This window comes from Athene noctua, chromosome 3 (assembly GCF_965140245.1).
Source record: "Athene noctua chromosome 3, bAthNoc1.hap1.1, whole genome shotgun sequence".
Classification (NCBI taxonomy): Eukaryota; Metazoa; Chordata; class Aves; order Strigiformes; family Strigidae; genus Athene; species Athene noctua.
In genome coordinates, this window is record NC_134039.1 from 73,629,784 (window position 1) to 73,646,522 (window position 16,739).

A 16,739-nucleotide genomic window follows, 5' to 3' on the forward strand; every position below is an offset into this window, starting at 1 on the left:
AGAGAGAGTGGGAGCTTTGACCGAGACCCGTTCAGGGCGATGTGGAGGTTTTGACTGAACCTCCCTTGTCAATAAGGCGCTTCAAGCTGAGACTCTTCCCCGAAGCGTTTAAGGCTCATATATAAGGCAAGTGGGAGCCAGCGTCTTAAGGCGGGTGGGACAACACTAGCTGAAGGCGTTTCTCTTCTGCAGGGAACTAAACGAGCAGTGAACGAGCCTCGTTTCCCCTTTAGGGAACGGCACTCGGGGAGCAGGTATGGTCTGCTTTTTTCCGACCAGCGGGAGCTGGCAGAGCGAGACGCTCACTCAGCGTTTCAGGGCAGAGGCAGCCTCTGCCGTTTAGCACCGAGCTCCGCTTCCTTCCACCATATCCTCTCCCAGCTCCTGTTCTGCCCGCACACCGCCCTGCCTTCCCTGCCCGGCTTCAGCCCCTCCAGCGATATGGCTGATTGAGGGAGGGGAGGCGGCGGCTGGGGTTTCATTCGACGCCCACCAGGGGCTGAGCGAGTCTCCTTCAGTGCGCAAACTCGGGGCACCAGATAAAAGCTGGGCTGGCAGCTCTTACCCTGCCTCGATGGAGCCGCCACAATCGGGTGACTGGAGAAGCAGTTAGCCGCAGCGCCATAGACTAGCGTCCCCCCACACCTTGGGCAGAGAGAGTTTGGGGCTCTAAACAGCTGCTGCTGCGGCAGGAGGGAGCCGAGGTGAAGGGATCTGCTAGCTGGTTGGACGCAGAGGAGGCGGCTGTAATGGGGCATTGAGTCTTGAGGGAGGAGGGGGGCGATTAAACGTCTTGTGATCATGGCGGAGTCTGGGTATTTTTTCCTGTCTAACTCTTCTATGCGTGTGTCTCTTGTTTCTCTCTTTCTCTCTCTCCTTAGGGCGCTTGGCTGGGGCTGCTCGCTCGGGTTCTGCCTGTTGTTGCGCGAAATGGCGGCTGGCGTCTTGGTGGGTTTGGTTGTCGGTTTTTTGTGTAGGGTTTTTTTTTCCTCCCCTCCTATTCCCCTCCCCCCCGCTTGTGCCTTGGCTGCGGCTCCGCAGCGAACCGCGGCGGAGACTTGAGTCAGGAGGGGGGAGGGAGCTGCGCGGCAGCCAATGGCCGGGCCGGCCGGGCCGGCCCGGCGCGCCCCGATTGGCTGGCGCTGACATCATCCTGCAGCAGGGGCAGCCGCAGCTGGGCAGGGTTGGGAGCTGCCGGGGGAGGCTGGTGCAAAGGGAGAAAACGGGCGCCATGATCCCAGCGCGAGGGAGGACTTCACGGGCGGGGGATCCCCGACGAGCCGATGAAAAGGAAAGCAGGACCAGGCCTTTGCTTCTCCTTCCCAAACAGTGCCGGGGCTGTGAGGAGAGGGGGAAGAGCGAGAGAGGAGCAACTCGTGCCTGCTTTTGTAACTGCGTCAGTACAAGATGGCGCAGGGTCTCCCTGGAGAGGGAAGGGAGTTGCACGTCCGCCGGAGGTCATGTGACCGCGTTGCATTCTTGTGGGGTTTGGCTGCAGACCAAGCTGGCTGAGGCGGCGGCGGCGGCTGCCCGGGAGAGTCCCTGCATCCCTCCCCCCTCCCCGCACAGCGCCGTCGGTGCCGCGTTGGTTCCCATTTCCCTTCCCCCATTAACCTTATGCACGAGGGTGTAGCTGCCGCTGAGGAAGGTTCTCGCTCCTCTCCGTATTCTCCACCCATCTCCAGGGTGTAGCTGCTCTCGGGGGAAGCTTTTCCATTCCGCCCCCTCTCTGCGTAAGGCTTTACCCACTGCAAGGGAAAGTTCCCCCTCGGCGCCTCCGCGCTCCGCCCGACTGTGGGAGCGGGCGGAGCGCGGCTGCGGCGCTGGGCCTTCCAGCGGCCGGGTGTTTAACGTAAATGGCACCCGCTCTCGCTCGGCTTCCCCTCCTCGTGTACGAGAGCACTTTTCTCTGTAAGTTAGGTTCCCCGGAATCCTAGAATGGTTCTTACTGAAAGAGTCGGTTTAAGCGATGTTTAAATGACCTCATTAAAACAGCCGAGGAAGATGTACAGGCTATGCGGAGTTGTTCTTCTGATGAGGAGGTCGTCGCATTTCTAGCGTTGCTTTGCCGGGGGTACAGCGTGGGGGGGCCTAAGGAAAAATCTGCACGCTATTAATGACTTTATTCTATTTGAGCAGAACTTCGTTACGGAAAAACGGATCGATGTTCTTTTATTTGTATGTTGTTGGATCCTGTTGTAGGAGTTGAGCAGCTTTTCAGTGAGATAATGTGGCATGTTTTACAAAGTTAGGCCGTGGATGGCCTGCATCTTTAACACCGGATTGAAGTATATTCTTAGTGCAAATGAAAACTATGGTATGCAAATATCGTGAAGATGCCCCATGTCTTACTTTCTGAGGTTCATAGGAAAATGAACTTGTCACGCAGGTCTGGGTAGGCTTAGAAGCTTGGCAGATATTTTTTTTCCTGGCTCTCTTTTAATTTCAGTATTGTGATGGGGAAGTAAAAAATGTTTGTTTTCCAACCGTAACACTTTTCATTTTTTCTTTTAACGAGTGCAACTTGTGTTACTGTTTGGGTGGGCTTCTTGTGTTTTCAGAGCACTTCAGTGCTAGTTCCTACCTCTTGTTCTTGCGTGTCAGGGTGTAAATTTAGCCTCTGCATCTAACCCAGTGAACAAATGAACAGTTAAAATTGCTGATGCTTTAAGGATGGTTGTTTGTTCTATTTAGAAATGTTTCATAGCACTTTTTCGGTTCTCCGTCTGTCCCCAGATAGATGTGAATATTTTTTATTTCTTTCCTCCACAGCAGTAACCTGGTGGGGGATACAAAACTTGAATATTTGGTGAATGTGTTGTGTGAGAACTCCTGGAATGAAAGTAACTGAGCATATGACTAATACAGAAGACTCCTGTATAATAGACGCTACTTAATACATGTTACATAAGTAATATGGTGAGGTGGAGTCTAGTTACATAAGAACTGACTGGGGACTTGGGAGCTACTGTAAGTAGTCCATATTAATTGCAGTTACAGCCTGCGGGGCAGGTTGTGGGGGGAGGGGTGGAAGAACAGGATTGGAAGCATCTAACTAATAGTGCTACATTTTTCCTTTGTAGGTTATATAAAGGATACCAGGAAAGAAATGGAGGAGACTGTAATTAAGGATGACACAGTGTGAAGCACTCAAAAGTTAGGAGTCTCATTTGAGTCTAGCTTTTAGGATATGAACTCTACTTCCTAAAAGAACAGTTCACCCCTTGGCCTTTTTTGAGTGTCAGATAGTGGCTGTTAGCTGAGCATTGCACCATCCAACTTTGTTCTGTGCAGACTGCTATAAAGAGCAGGATTTTGAGTCCGAGTTGTTTGTTTGTTTTTAAAATAAAGCTTACTGGAAATGCTGTTATGAGGTGGCAGTTGTTTTGTTGACCAAACATTTAACTGACTGGATTACTGATTCTTCTTGTGTAGGCATAATGTGATACAAGGTAAATACTCCCTCTGTAATGGAAGCTTCCAGAGAGGATTTTGGAGTACATTGATTCTTTTGATACAGAAGAGATTTATTTGGGACCTGACATGGTGAATATTTCCTTGCAGATCCATTAACTGAAGAACGTTAAGTTGAACTGAAGATGAGGAAAAAACACATTTCTGTTTTATTAGTACTTGCATTTAGGCATGTATTCTATAATGATGAAATAGGAAGTAGTTGCCTACCTCGCTGGACAGGACTAGTTTGAATGCTTACATTAGAGTAGTTTGTATGGAATACTGGAATTCAGAAGCTTAATTATGGCAGCTAGAGCTTTAATTCTTAAATCTCCCTTTTAGGTAGCTCACATTAATACAGATTTTGCTTGAAAACCAAGAAGTGAACTACTTTAAAAGTTCTCTGTGTAACGGGTAGTTTATTGCAGCAGTACTTGAACTGAGGTGTCTCTATTCTTTTACAAAGCTAGAAATGAAGGCAGGTTTTAATGAGCTTATAGTATTTTATTGTTTCAAGGATGTTTTATTAGCTGTTCTCAGGGAAGCGGTATTAGTTATCTTCAAAGAAGCAATAGCTTCAGCAGTGTTGCAGTGCAGCCTCAAAACAATGTCTGATGCATTCTGAATTACTTCTGCTGCAGATGATGAGTAAAAAACATGCGCATGCTCCTTTGAGATGGAAACCTCTGGGGGAGGGGATTTGCCCAAAGGCCAGTCGGATGCAAGCTGTGTCTTAATCTGGAAGGTGAGGGGAAGAAAAGGAGCTGTAAAGGAAGGAGACTGGGTAAAAAACAGACATGTAGCTTGCATTTATGGTAGCCTACCAGGGAGAGAAACAATTCCTAGTGAACTACAATTCTTTCCTTTTAATAAGGGTATTTCAGTTGTCTGGATGTTCTCCAGCAGTCAGACTTGTGATTCTAACTTGCGATGATAGCCTGCCTGTCTGTGCATGTATATGGGGCCTGTGCCTTTGCTAAGATCTGTTATTTAAACACTGTTGTTTACCTTTAAGCCTTACAAAGGGACTGACAGGAGTTCAAGGGTATTTAGGGGAGAAAGGAGAGAGATACTAACAGCGTAATAGATCTGAGTATGAATTAATGACATAGTTGAAACAGTTGAAGTGGTGCTCATGCTGAAATAGGATCCCGCACCTTTCCCAGCTGTTCATTCTTGCTTCTGCACCACCCCTTTTTTGATGGTGTTAGTGATCATGTGGGAAGTAGAAGGGAAGAATGTATCTAGCATAAGCGTTATTGTAATGGATGGTTTTCTGATGTGAGTGTTCATTTCGTGGCTTCACAAACACACCTGCTTGAACAGGAATAGGGAGAAGCAGCTGTGTGGAGAATGGAGGTGTGCAGTTTAACTGTTAGTGAAATTAGGTGTGGTTTTTTTCTCAGCGAAGATTCTGTTCTTAGGGAGTTTTGAGAGGCAACTCTTAAAGGCACTTGGCTATTGCAGCCAGAATTGCTGCTTAAGGAGTCAAGCACACTAAAAAAAAAAAAAAAAAATTCAAAACTAAGAGTATGTCAGGCACAGCTACGTTGTTCTGCAGTTGTAGGTGGCAAGATCATTTCAGATTCATTCCGATGATAGCCTACAGAAATAAGTAGAATGCCATTTCTTCTCAAGTAGCTAAGTGTTCACAGGATTTCGGACTTAAGGTGCTTTGTTGCAATGGGGTAAAATTTGGAATAGGCTTGCTTCTTACAGAAGTGGCTGATAATAACTGGGGTATTCAGTGAGGAATTACTGGATGATTTCTGAGCTAATCTAAAAAAAAAAAAAACCAGCCCTGTGGGTCACAGCGTTCACTAGTTAAATGAATATGCGTTATTTGCATGTAGTAGAGGAGGTCCAATGACTTCTGACTGATCAGTTTATGCACCTGGATGTGGAAAGACAGCGTTCCAAGGTTTGAACAGCAGTAGGACAGGGCAGGAACTTACTTTGCACACCACTTCAGGCTTTGTGTTATAAGTTTTTCTGAAAAAGTTGGCGCTAGTAAGGTTTTTCTCTAGAAGGAAAACAAGGTATTGGCTGGTTCTACAATTCTTAACAGTTGAGTTCCTCACTTAAAGAAGCCAGTTTAAAGCTGTTGTGTGGCCTGCTAATCCCAGGATTAGTGGGAATTTGCACTGAGTCCAGTTCACTGGTATGACCTTTGGGTAGTGATGTGGGGCAGTGTTGTTTTTTTTTTTTCTCCTTCTAGCATGACCTTGTTATTTGAAGTAGAGTCTTTATGATGAATTTCTGGTTGCTTTGGAGGAGAGCAATGTTAAGCTCTGTGTAGTTACTTTCATAAGTAAGGTAGTGCTCTAAGCTGATCATACTATACCACTAGCCCTGAAGCCCTGTCAGTAACAGTTCTTTGATGAGGATGCTGGGAAAAAAAAAGCAATAGAATGGTTCCTTGACTGAGTGTTAAGGTGCAGGCTGTGTAAACACAATGGTGGCTCTTGAGGATCTGTAGGAAGAAAATGGGGGAGAATACTGCCACTTTCTCAGAGTTTGGACATGCCCGAGTCAGGAAGTTGCTGAACTGTGGGTTCCAACATCCCAGAATGCAGCTGGACCTGTCACAAGCAAAGCAAGTGTTTGTGTTGCTTGTAAGCTTGGAAACCAAACAAAACTTAGCTGCTGTATTTGTCTGGTTAAGTGTTGGACAAAAGAGGTTCCTTATTTCTGCTGAAACTTCTTACTGTGACTTGTTTTGGAGACTGCTGTAGTCCTATTCCGTGTGGCCTATTAGGACTCAAACCAGTTTCACAAGTACAGAAGTCTGACAGCAGAATGGTATACTCAAAATGGGTAGCTTTCTGATATTGACTACCACTGGCTATAATAATGGGTTTGTTTCCTGCAAAGTTCAGTAGGTTGGCAACAAATGCAGTTTTGTATTGGTGAAGTTCAATCCTTAGTATCTGATCTACAGAAATTATGTGTCTTTCTGTCCAGTTGGTTGTCATGTGTGTGGATCTTTGATAGCTGCTTGATCCAGTGTTAGTACCACTGCTGTAGACCAAACTGCCTTGTGTGGTAGATCTGGAGAGTGTCAAAACTAATAGGGAGGGCACAGAAGAATTTAGTCTGAAAGAGCTATCTGGAAAACAAGCATTAGCGTCTAATTATTCTGCTAAACTCTTTTTCCTGTCTCCCTGTGCCCGCCTTTCCTTATCAGGTTGATGACTGTCATGTGATTTCCCCAGATTTAAGTGAAGTTCTAAAGAAATGCAAAAAAAACTGGAGGTGAAGAGCTGTGCTGCTTTATTAGTGCAGGCAAAGCAATAATCCCTTGAACAGACTGTGAGATTATAGCAGGTCATGAGATTGAGATAGTAATTTAGTCTCTGGCCTAAGGTCTTTTAGCAGCTTTATTCCCCAGTAAGTGCTAAACTGTGCTGCTTCATTTTGGGCCACTGTTTGTGGCCAAATGTTGGGCTCATGATAGATTGCTCGATGTAGTCTTACCTGCTGAGACAGGGTAAATTGTCTCAAATTCCATTCAGAAGAACTATGGGCCTTCTAATTAAAAAACTTTGTAAGAGTATGTTTCTTAAAATGCCATTGTCACAGCTATCCTGATTTAGAAAACTACTCTTCACAAAATGAAAGCTACTGTGTTTATCAGGGTGGTGCTACACTTCAAATTCATTTCCAGAGCTATGCTCCGTTACCCCAGCATTCATATGCTACAGCAAGCTCATAAGCTTATAAAGGCATGCTGGGCAGTTGTCAGATCCTATTTTTAAACTGTTTCTGAGAAACGTTTCTGTCTCCTATCTCTGTACAAGCATAGGAAAGGCTATATCCTTCATGTAGGAGCCACAGTGTCTGGGCTCAGCTAACAGCAATTTGTGAACTCGAGTGTCTCTACAGAGATAGGAAAGCTGAATCTTTGGCTCACTTCTGTTGGGGAGGGGAAATGATGATAGGATATAGTGGCACTAGGATATAGTGGCAGTGGGCTGTTGAGTCCTTGGCTATAACTACCCTATAATAAAAGATACAGGTTTATGGTGCTTGACAGACTAACCAAAGTTTAATAGGAATCCTGATGGCTAGTGTCAAAGCACCTGCTTTGCAGCTAATGGAGTACAAGGAGTTGAGAGCTGGAACACTTCAAATGGTATCTGTCCTGGCGAATATTAAATGTGGTGGCTTTGCTTAATCTCCTACTGAGTTGCAGTAACCCATTTACTACAATTGTGTGATAGTGTTGTACACCACCTTTAAATTGCCACTAACATTGGAAAATTGCCTAAAAAATGCAACCAAGTTCTGTATGCTAGTATTTTAGGGTTTTTCCTCTCTGTCCAAGACGATCTACTTCAGACTAGACCTGAAATATAAACACTGAATATGAGTGTTACCATATTCTTGGTATACTAGGGAGGAAATTCTTAAATTGAAGGACCACTTCGGAGAATATATATTACATAGTTTTGGCTGAAAATAAAGACTACTGATGAACCATTTAGACTTGATTTTGTTTGTCTTTTAAAACTGGCAGGCAGGGATATTTCAGACTGGGCTAACTACTATGTACAGGAAGAAAAAATAGTCATGCTGCTGTAAAATGAATTATGGTGCAAAATCAATGTACTGAGTTCACATGTCTTAGAACTCTTTCAAGAGAGCCTCAAAACACTGCAGTTTCTACTAGTGTAGACCTGATTGATGGGAGGGAAGCATTGTTTCAAAGCATTATTAGGACTGTACCCTGAAAGCTGTAGCTAATCCTTCACTACTTCCTTAAGAGTTGGCAGTGCAGGGTCTTCTGGTTTGTTTGGGTTTTTTTTCTAGAACAGGCAAGCTGCTCCTCTACACTTTACTGCACTACAAATATTATTTGCCTTGGAAGTGCAGCTGCTGTCTAACTGGTCTTTTATTTCAGTGGTGTGACTACTTAATAATCCTGTTCCCATTTAATTGGAGTAGTTAACAGATACCAAGGAGAAGAGCAGCTACCTAAATTTCACCTTGTAGGCCAAATGTTAGTGCTTCTATGAAGGAGGAAGACTTACAATTGGACCTGTTGTAACTTCATCTTGCAGTTAGCAAAGCAAGGTAATGTGTTTGAAGGGTATGATACCTTCTGCACTTGATCTCCTGTTTAAGTCTGTTTGCTTAAACATGTCCTTTAACTTCAATAGTGCAATGATACTGCAGCATGTGTTTCCTCATTCAGAACAAAAGCCCCTCAATTCCATACGCTTCTATAACTTAACAAGAATATTCATATGCTTGGGTCTGTCCAGGTTAATGACTCTGCCTTACCTAGTCTGATCAGAACTATAGGCTTGTGTTTCAAATTCCTCATATGTCTAATTGCATTCTTTCAATATATTTTTGTAAATGGCATATTGCAAGTAAGTAGGGATTGAGCTGTCTACAAATACTCGTTCTAGGCAAGAAGTGACCTGCTGGAAGGTACTTGTGCATGTCTGTAGATGCTGCATAAAGCTTAGATATTCCCCCCCACACACACACACAGCCTATGTATTTAACAGGAAGCATCTTGCTCTGGGTGCCTCTTCTTTTTGCTTGAATAGGGTTGAGCAACAATTATGTACTGATTACTCTCAGTACAAGTAAACTCTACATCCTGTTTAGAATAGGATGTACATATTAACAAGTGTATAACATCTGTTGCATCTTCCTAGAAATAACGTGTTGCAGTCTTGGATATTTCAGGTTCACAGCTGTTGAGAAGCCATTCTGTATTTAAAATCCAAAGCCTTTAAGGGATGTCTGAAGTAACAGTTTAAAATAGGTAGTGGGTTTTTCTTACATGGTGCAAGAGTGAGTATTATTTTGGAGTTGGTACTCTTTACCCTTCTGCATCATCCCTCCACTATACTAGTAGACCACCAAAGCCCAAAAAACTGATCTGGGTGTCCAAAAAGGTAGGTCCAGTAGATCTTGTTTTTCTTCATGTGCCTCTAAGATTCTTACTCAGTCTGAATTTTGGATATGCCCAGTTGGCACTGGAGTGAAGAAGTTTCTTTACTGCTTAAACACTTTTATTCTAGCTCAAGCTGAAATCTTGCTCTACTTGTCATATGATAAAAATGAGATGCTTCATTAAACTAACTTGCTTTCCCCTTACACAAGTCTAACATAAGCATTGATATTTTTTAATGTGTATTTTTTTGAGTCCCATTAAGAAGGAGCATGTCTGACTTGTGATAGGTTTTTGAAACTCCCTTAGTATCAAGTACTCAATGCTCAACTGTTGCAGGAAAAATAAGAATTAAATACATTCTTCTGTGAACAAACTTCATAACATATACCCAAGATCCATTTAGTTTTTGTGAAGTAACTTTTTCAGTACATGTAAGCTAAAACAAAACTTGAAATATTGATAGGTGTGAATGACCAGTTTTTACAATTACAGGTGACCAAAGGGAGGATGACTGGATGCCTCTAGAGGTATCTGCAGCTCTTTAGGGGGCAGGAAAAAATAGATGGGCTGAAGAAAAGGGTGTATTCCTGATGTTAACCAGAGAATAGTTACTGCAAAAGTATTCTCACCAGCACTGGTGGCTTTAAGTGTTGTTTAAAAAAAAAAAGAGCCTGAACTGAATTGAGTACAATTGAGTACATCATATCATCATTAGAGGTCCTGCCTATAACTGCAGCAAAAAGCTGGACTGTAAGAGGGAAACCTGACTAAAATCTGGCTATCTTGGTTGGAAAATAAGCAGGCCTAACCTGTAGTTCTGGAACTTTTAAGTAGCTCAAGGCTATGTCTAGAGTAGATCGTAGACATGAAAATGGAGGCATTGTATGCAGCTGTGGAATTCTGAAAGACCAGTTTAGAGGGGGATCTTCTGCATGTGAATAACATCCCTATTTCAAGCAGTTGTGCTGCATACTACATCATATGATTGCTAGCTGTTGTGCAACAGGAAAGCCGGGCTTTTTTCCATTCATCTTATGGAGCTCGTGAAGGGAAACACAGATTAGACTTGTATTTAACTATAACTTCCTTCCTGTTGGGAACTTGCATCTGAACTATTATGGATTTCTGGCCATGTGGTATACTTTGGTTTCCTGCCCATATGTGAAATTTGAGTAATCTTTGGAGTCTTGGGGTGGAAAGGGTGTCTGGAAGCCATCTTTTTTTGGGATGAGAAAATAATCACATGATTGTCTCCTTTTCTAGGTTTGTGGATGGGTACAACTAACTAGGTGTACTAAGGTATATCACAGTCAGTGGTAATATGTATAAGCTAGCAATATAGCATGTAAGACCTATTTAAGTTGTTTTTATTCACAGATATAAAGACTTTTACTTTCAAAACTGAAGATAGTTTTGCTATATCTGAATGACACACCGTTATTTCTAAACATCAAAAGGAAATGACTGGGCTGGAGGCTAGCTCCAAAAAGTGGTAATTCTGTGTCTAAATTTTCACCTGCCTACCAGACTTCAAAATCAGCTTCTAGGCTTCCTGTGCAATAAAAGGACCTAAAGAAGCCATGGAAACTGACTGAAGAATGAGGAAGATTCCTCAAGAATGAACAGCTAAGAAAAATGAAAGTGCTTACCTTTAATTAGGTTTGCCTTTTTCTCTTGAATCCTGTTTCAGAACTAGATGTTCATGCCCAATCTCCTTTTGTAGCTTTCTGAGGGAGAACCTCTAACTACCAAATCGGTAGCCTTGTTAAATGCAGGAGAACTGGAATATGAAGCCTGTAAGCATGCCTCCAAAGTCCTGCAAATGCTCTGTATGACTCAAGTTGGTCTGCATGGCATAATCAATCTCTTGTTTTTTACAACTCTCAACTACTAGGAATTTAACTTCCATGTTTATAAATGGAAGGAGAAAGAACATGATTTAGTGCAGTCTGATTTTTATACAGTCATGGAAAATCTGTCTAGTGGCAGCTGGCTGTATGTAATTTTTTCTAACTTCAGTGTAATGTATGCCTTTTTTTCTAGCTGTTCACTCATGCTGTTTGTCTTCAAGTTTTCTCTGGAATGTTGTACCCAAATTAAATATAGAGATGTTTGTTTCCTTTGTGTTCTAATATGAAAGAAACGGACAGACCTGTCAATTTTTCGTGACAGACCAAGAGGTGCTTGAAGGGGGGGGGGGGGGGAGAACCTAGTGCTTGAGTTAACAAGTCAGAACAGTTCAGTAGTTGCTGCTTAACTGGCTTCTAAAATACTAGCAGAAAAAAAAGCTATAGTTTAAAAACACAGCTGACAACAGGCTCATGTCTACCCTCAGAAAAGTAAACTTTCCTGCCACAATCTCCTGATCTGTTTGGATAATGATAAAAAGATACTGGGCAAAAACTGAGAGTTTGGTGACTGTTTGCCCAGAGTATAAATATTACAGGCTTTATTGAGTGCTTCTGTGGCTTAAATGTTGCAGCAATACTGTCTCAGTTATTTTTAGGTTTGGGGAGCAGGAATAGTGCTTGCTTCCTGTCTTCCCCTCCCCCCAAAACCTTGGATACCTTAGACAAGGGGAAGAAAAATAGCAGCCCTGAGCTGGTTTATCAGCTCCATTTGAACAATGTCAGTACATTTCCTGATCTCTTTTGTGGAAGGGGTAGTACAACCACTGCAGTTACATTGCAGTACTTTGGCAGTATGCTTTCTTTTCAGACAACACAAAGACATCAAGCCTCTCAACTGAAATGAGAATGCAGTTTACTTGTCACTTGTATATGGATAGTTCCCAAAACATGGCTATTAAAGCTTATAACTAGAATTACTCCTTCTCCAGTTGCTGTCATAGGAACTTTGATGCTTTGCACAGGCATGACTAACATGAGAAGTCAGTGAAACTGAATACTCCAGTGCCTCTTAGTCATTATAACATGAATATATTTAGGTAATAACCATTAATGTCTTAGCATCAGCTGCTACTTCTCTTCTTATCCATAGCTACAAATTACTCCTACTTGTAAGTTTTGGTACATATCCATACTGTAGAGCAAAGGAATATCATAACTTGGTAACAGTACCTCTCTAGTTCAAGCTATGCCAAAGTGCTTCCACTTAGAAAAAATAAAACCTAAACACCACCCCACCCCCCCTAAATTGCTACCTTGATCCTTAGAGGCATAAAGAAACCCATAGCAGTGCCTTGGATTTTCTCCTAGGGGAGAAATGAAAAAAAATGCATATGGTCCTCATTACTGGTACTGTAAAAACTGTAGAAGACCACTGTTGTAGCAGAAGTTTATTGGCAGCAGTACACAGGTGTTAAATTAATGAGGAAAATCATCTAGGGCTATTGTGTGGATCTCATATTTGCAATCAATGTGCACATACCCTTAGTGTAAATAATCTCTCTTCCTGACAAAAATCAGTCTGCAGCAATCCACCTAAAAGCATGAAGCTTCTTGGCACTGAAACATGTGCAGAACAGACCTAGAATCACTTGGGCAAGAAGCAGATAAATACTAGCTTTGGCATGCAGAAGTGTCCCCATGTGTGAAGCAAAGATAGAAACAGCAGGCTTGTCCTAGCATGCTCTTCCAGCAGCTACACAGAAATGTCACTACAGTGTAGAACTGTGCTTTCCCTCCAGTCTTTTGCTGGAGTTTTTCCAGTGTTTTCCACTATGTATTTTCCACTTATTTAGCAGTGGTGGTCATACTCTGTTTGGGAATGTTGGTTTTCAGTTTGCTCTGGGTTTTCATTTCATTTAAAGTTAGAATTCTAGAAAACTGAACAGATCTCAGCTGCTTACTGTGATTCTTCCTACTGAAGCAAAAATTTCATGCTGTCATTGGCTTGGAAAACTACCTATGTATGAAAGGATACTGATTGAGAATACTGTTTTCAAGATCTTGAACTCTGGAAAAAATGGAGTGTCTGCTTACTTGCAAGACTTGCAACCTCTTGCATCACTACTTAGGCACAGACAGTAAAACTTTAATCCCCTGATGTCTGAATCATGCTCATTCAGTTAAAAAGACATAGCAGTATGGTCACTTGACTAGTGAGAAGGTTGAGCAATTCCATTCGCCCTCAAATATATTTTTAATTGGTGAATGAAAATAAAGAATTTTGCTAGTGAAACTTTTAAATTGGTAATTCTACAGGCTTGTGCAGTTTGCTTTGCAGTTCCATCCAAGGAATTCTCATCTTCTTACAGTAATTTAATACAAAATTAGTAACAAACTTAACAGCTGGGTGAACACTTAGTTGGATATTGGTCGAACTATCCATATCAAAAGGTAAAAAGGAATTGCTTGTTATTAAACAGTATATAAACATAAGCTAAAGCAGTGAATCATGTGAAAGACAGAGGCTTAAGTCAATATATGTTCCCTTCCAACAGTAGGGTCCGCTAATTGCACACAAGTCCTTTTTGAGTATTGAAAGGTCTGAACATAAGCAGGGCTGATAGCACCACCTATTCTTGTTATGTTTTTAGCTTCCCTAAGTCCCAGTCATAAAGGTAGAATGGGAATGTGGGGGGAATCATGCTCCAGATCTCAGGTCTATGCTTTATAACAAAGTTTCATGCTGCTTGTTTGAGAACTCACCAAAAAGCTTGTCCAACTTGTGATCATGCATGGGAAAAGAGTGTATCTAAGTAGTGGGTGGAGGTTTGGGGTGGGTGTGGTTTCATAAGCTTTTGTTTCAAAATGAGCCTTTCATAATTCCAGGTGCTGGTCAGATGTGTGAAACAGATGGGAGTTAGCCATGTATAATGTAGCCTGTTGATGTGTATCTCAGAAGCTGAGAATTAACTAAAAGACTTGGGTAAATTCTTCATGTAATGGTCACTCTGAACTGCTATGAGCTGAGTGTATGAGCATGTATTACTTTTAATTGCTTCTAATTACACTAACATCTGAGCACAAAGGAAGAAGAAACCACTTGGTTGAAGGTTTTTTTTTTATTGTTGATGGAAGATCAATAATAACAGGAAGCAAGTGGTAGATTGACATATATCCATAACAAGGCTAAGGAGAGTGTATTAAGATGAAATTAAGGACTTCCAGGAATGAAGGCAGCACCGACAGCTAGAGAAGGGAGGAGGGTGGGAATTGGTGGGATGAGAGGATATCAAGCAGAAAAGTGGTGGGCTAATCCAAGAATAAGAGAATGATGGAAAGCCAAGTTTAGCAACAGTGAAAGAAAAGTAAGCCTTACATGACGACCTGCTGAATCTTAATGGCTGTTAGCTTATGACACCTGCCATCAAGAAGTGAGTATAGAAGTCTGCTAAATCTGGAAGCATGGGATTGATAAGAACAGCACTGAAGCAGCTGGTGGGCATGTTAGCTTGGCCTAGAGGCTGGAGGAGTCATGGAGGTATTGCAGATAGTTGGAAGAAAGGCTAACCAGTTGGGTAGTCGCCCAGCAAAGTAAAAAGTGGTGAGCAGTAGGACCATGTTAAGGGCAACTGAATGAGTTCCACTCAGTGTTGGAACACTGACAGCTTCATAATGAGACCTGACTAGAAGTGGTATGTCAGGGCCTGTTGTGAGCTTGAGACGCAATAGTGGCTTGAGGTGTTCTTTATCGTTGCTCTTCCCCACTCCTGTGGGTTATTGTTCTTATACCAGAGTGTGGTGCTCCATCACCTCAGTTGTGCTGATCATTTCTGAGAGGACGCTGTAAACAAGGGATTGATCTTTTTGATAAGGAGATAGCTTTCTCTCAGCCCTCAATTTTTTAGTGTAGCTCTAAGATTAACCAAAATGGAGGAGTAGCTAGTGTATGATATGAAACAGAATCCCTCCAGGCCCATGTTGCTGCAGAAACACCTCTTCCTCCTTTTTTTTGCACTTTGTTTGAACTGTGTAAGTGGATTTTCAAAGCACATCACTGCCTCATGTCAGGGGCATAGGTAATTAGAAACTAATAACTGGTGATTCATGAAAAATTTGGCTCGAGGAATTTTGTTACGTAGGAAGTTTTAAGGCAGAGATGGGTGCGAAGTCTTACTGAAGGCATATTGCTCCTAGCTGTAGTGTCGTTAGTTTGTCACAATTTAACAAAAATATTCCTGCAGGAAATGAAGCAGAGATCTTGTACTGATAACATGACAAGAAATAAATAAGGCAACAGTAATTACCAAGCTTTACAAAACAAGGGGGTCCAATGGCCCAGGCAGTCTGTTCTGATATTTTTCAACTTTCCCCTGCTTAATTTCATAATGTTACAAAGCATAATAGAGATCAGTAGAACTGGATTTTCTGCAAGTGTGTTTCTTCTGAGCATCAAACATTTTTCACTTTCATTTCATGGATTAAAACAATGCAATTAAAAGAATGAGCTTAATGACAGAGCAAGTCTTACTTTCACAGATCTTTTTCTCCCACCCTCCCCCTTGTCTTTCCATGGTAACTCCAGTACTTCACGAGTTACTAGGAATGCTGGCAGAGACTAATGTTTACAACCCAGTCTGTTTTTTTGATTACAGGCTTCAGTCTTCTCCAGCAAATTAAAACCAGATGGGAACTGCAGGGAGCAGAGTGGAATTCAATTCTGTTTCGTGGCTTGTGATGTTAACAAAACTCTTTGGGTATTTTTCATTGTTATTTTGCCTAGAAAATGGCTTATACCTTCCTCCTGTCCAGTTAATTGTAATGTGCAGTCTTTGTCCAATGTGCTGGGGTAACTGTTGTAAGCCTTCACTGAGAAATGTTGCTTTACTTCCACTACAGTGATGGTATAAGCATATTACATTGAAATTTTTTTTTTTTTTTCAAGTAAAAGGATCAGAATCTAGTAAATCCAGCCAGAAAAGGCTTTTTCTGCTGCTCTTGCACAGCTGGTGGAGGTGAAATACAGTTGTCTTGCAACATATAACAAGTCTCTTTTCTCCTTTAAACTACCCTAGCTGAAAGTACACTAAAGGAATACTTGGTGGAATTTGAAGAGGGAGATGGGCTCAGTCACCTGAAACTTAAGTGATTCCAGGATCTGTAATGCAGACAGGACAAGGATTTTTTTTCATGTATTTAATGCCGTGCTTTTTACACTGGTTGATGCCATCTCAGAAGGAAAGACTCAACGTGTTGAATCACAGAAACGTTGCTTCCTGCTGGGGTTTGGGATTTCCTTGCAGCTTTCCCCTCCATAGCTGCAGAAGCTGTTTTTACGTAGTGCGTGTGCTCAGGCAGGAACTTGCAAGAGATGAAGGCATAAGCCAAACAGTTCTGTGCAGAATGTAATAGTTTCTGACTCAAATTGTGTGGTAATTGTCAAAATATCACAGGGTGTGGTAGGAACTGCTGTGTCTAATGTTGCTGAGGATTTATCCCATCATAATTCGCCTAAACGAATA

General features: G+C 42.2%; 1 long non-coding RNA gene across 2 annotated transcripts in view; it reads left to right on the forward strand.

Moving 5' to 3' along the window:
* The first annotated feature begins 319 nt into the window (after positions 1 to 319).
* Positions 320 to 16,739, forward strand: part of LOC141959385 (uncharacterized) — a 78,355-nt gene continuing 61,935 nt past the window's right edge. The window contains exons 1-4 of one of the 2 annotated variants that reach the window (XR_012633436.1): positions 320 to 704; positions 882 to 948; positions 1,331 to 2,970; positions 3,084 to 3,366. This is a non-coding gene — a long non-coding RNA (uncharacterized LOC141959385). Of the gene's footprint in view, positions 705 to 881; positions 949 to 1,330; positions 2,971 to 3,083; positions 3,367 to 16,739 lie in introns of those variants that run through there. The other variant, XR_012633437.1, reaches the window with a different exon arrangement.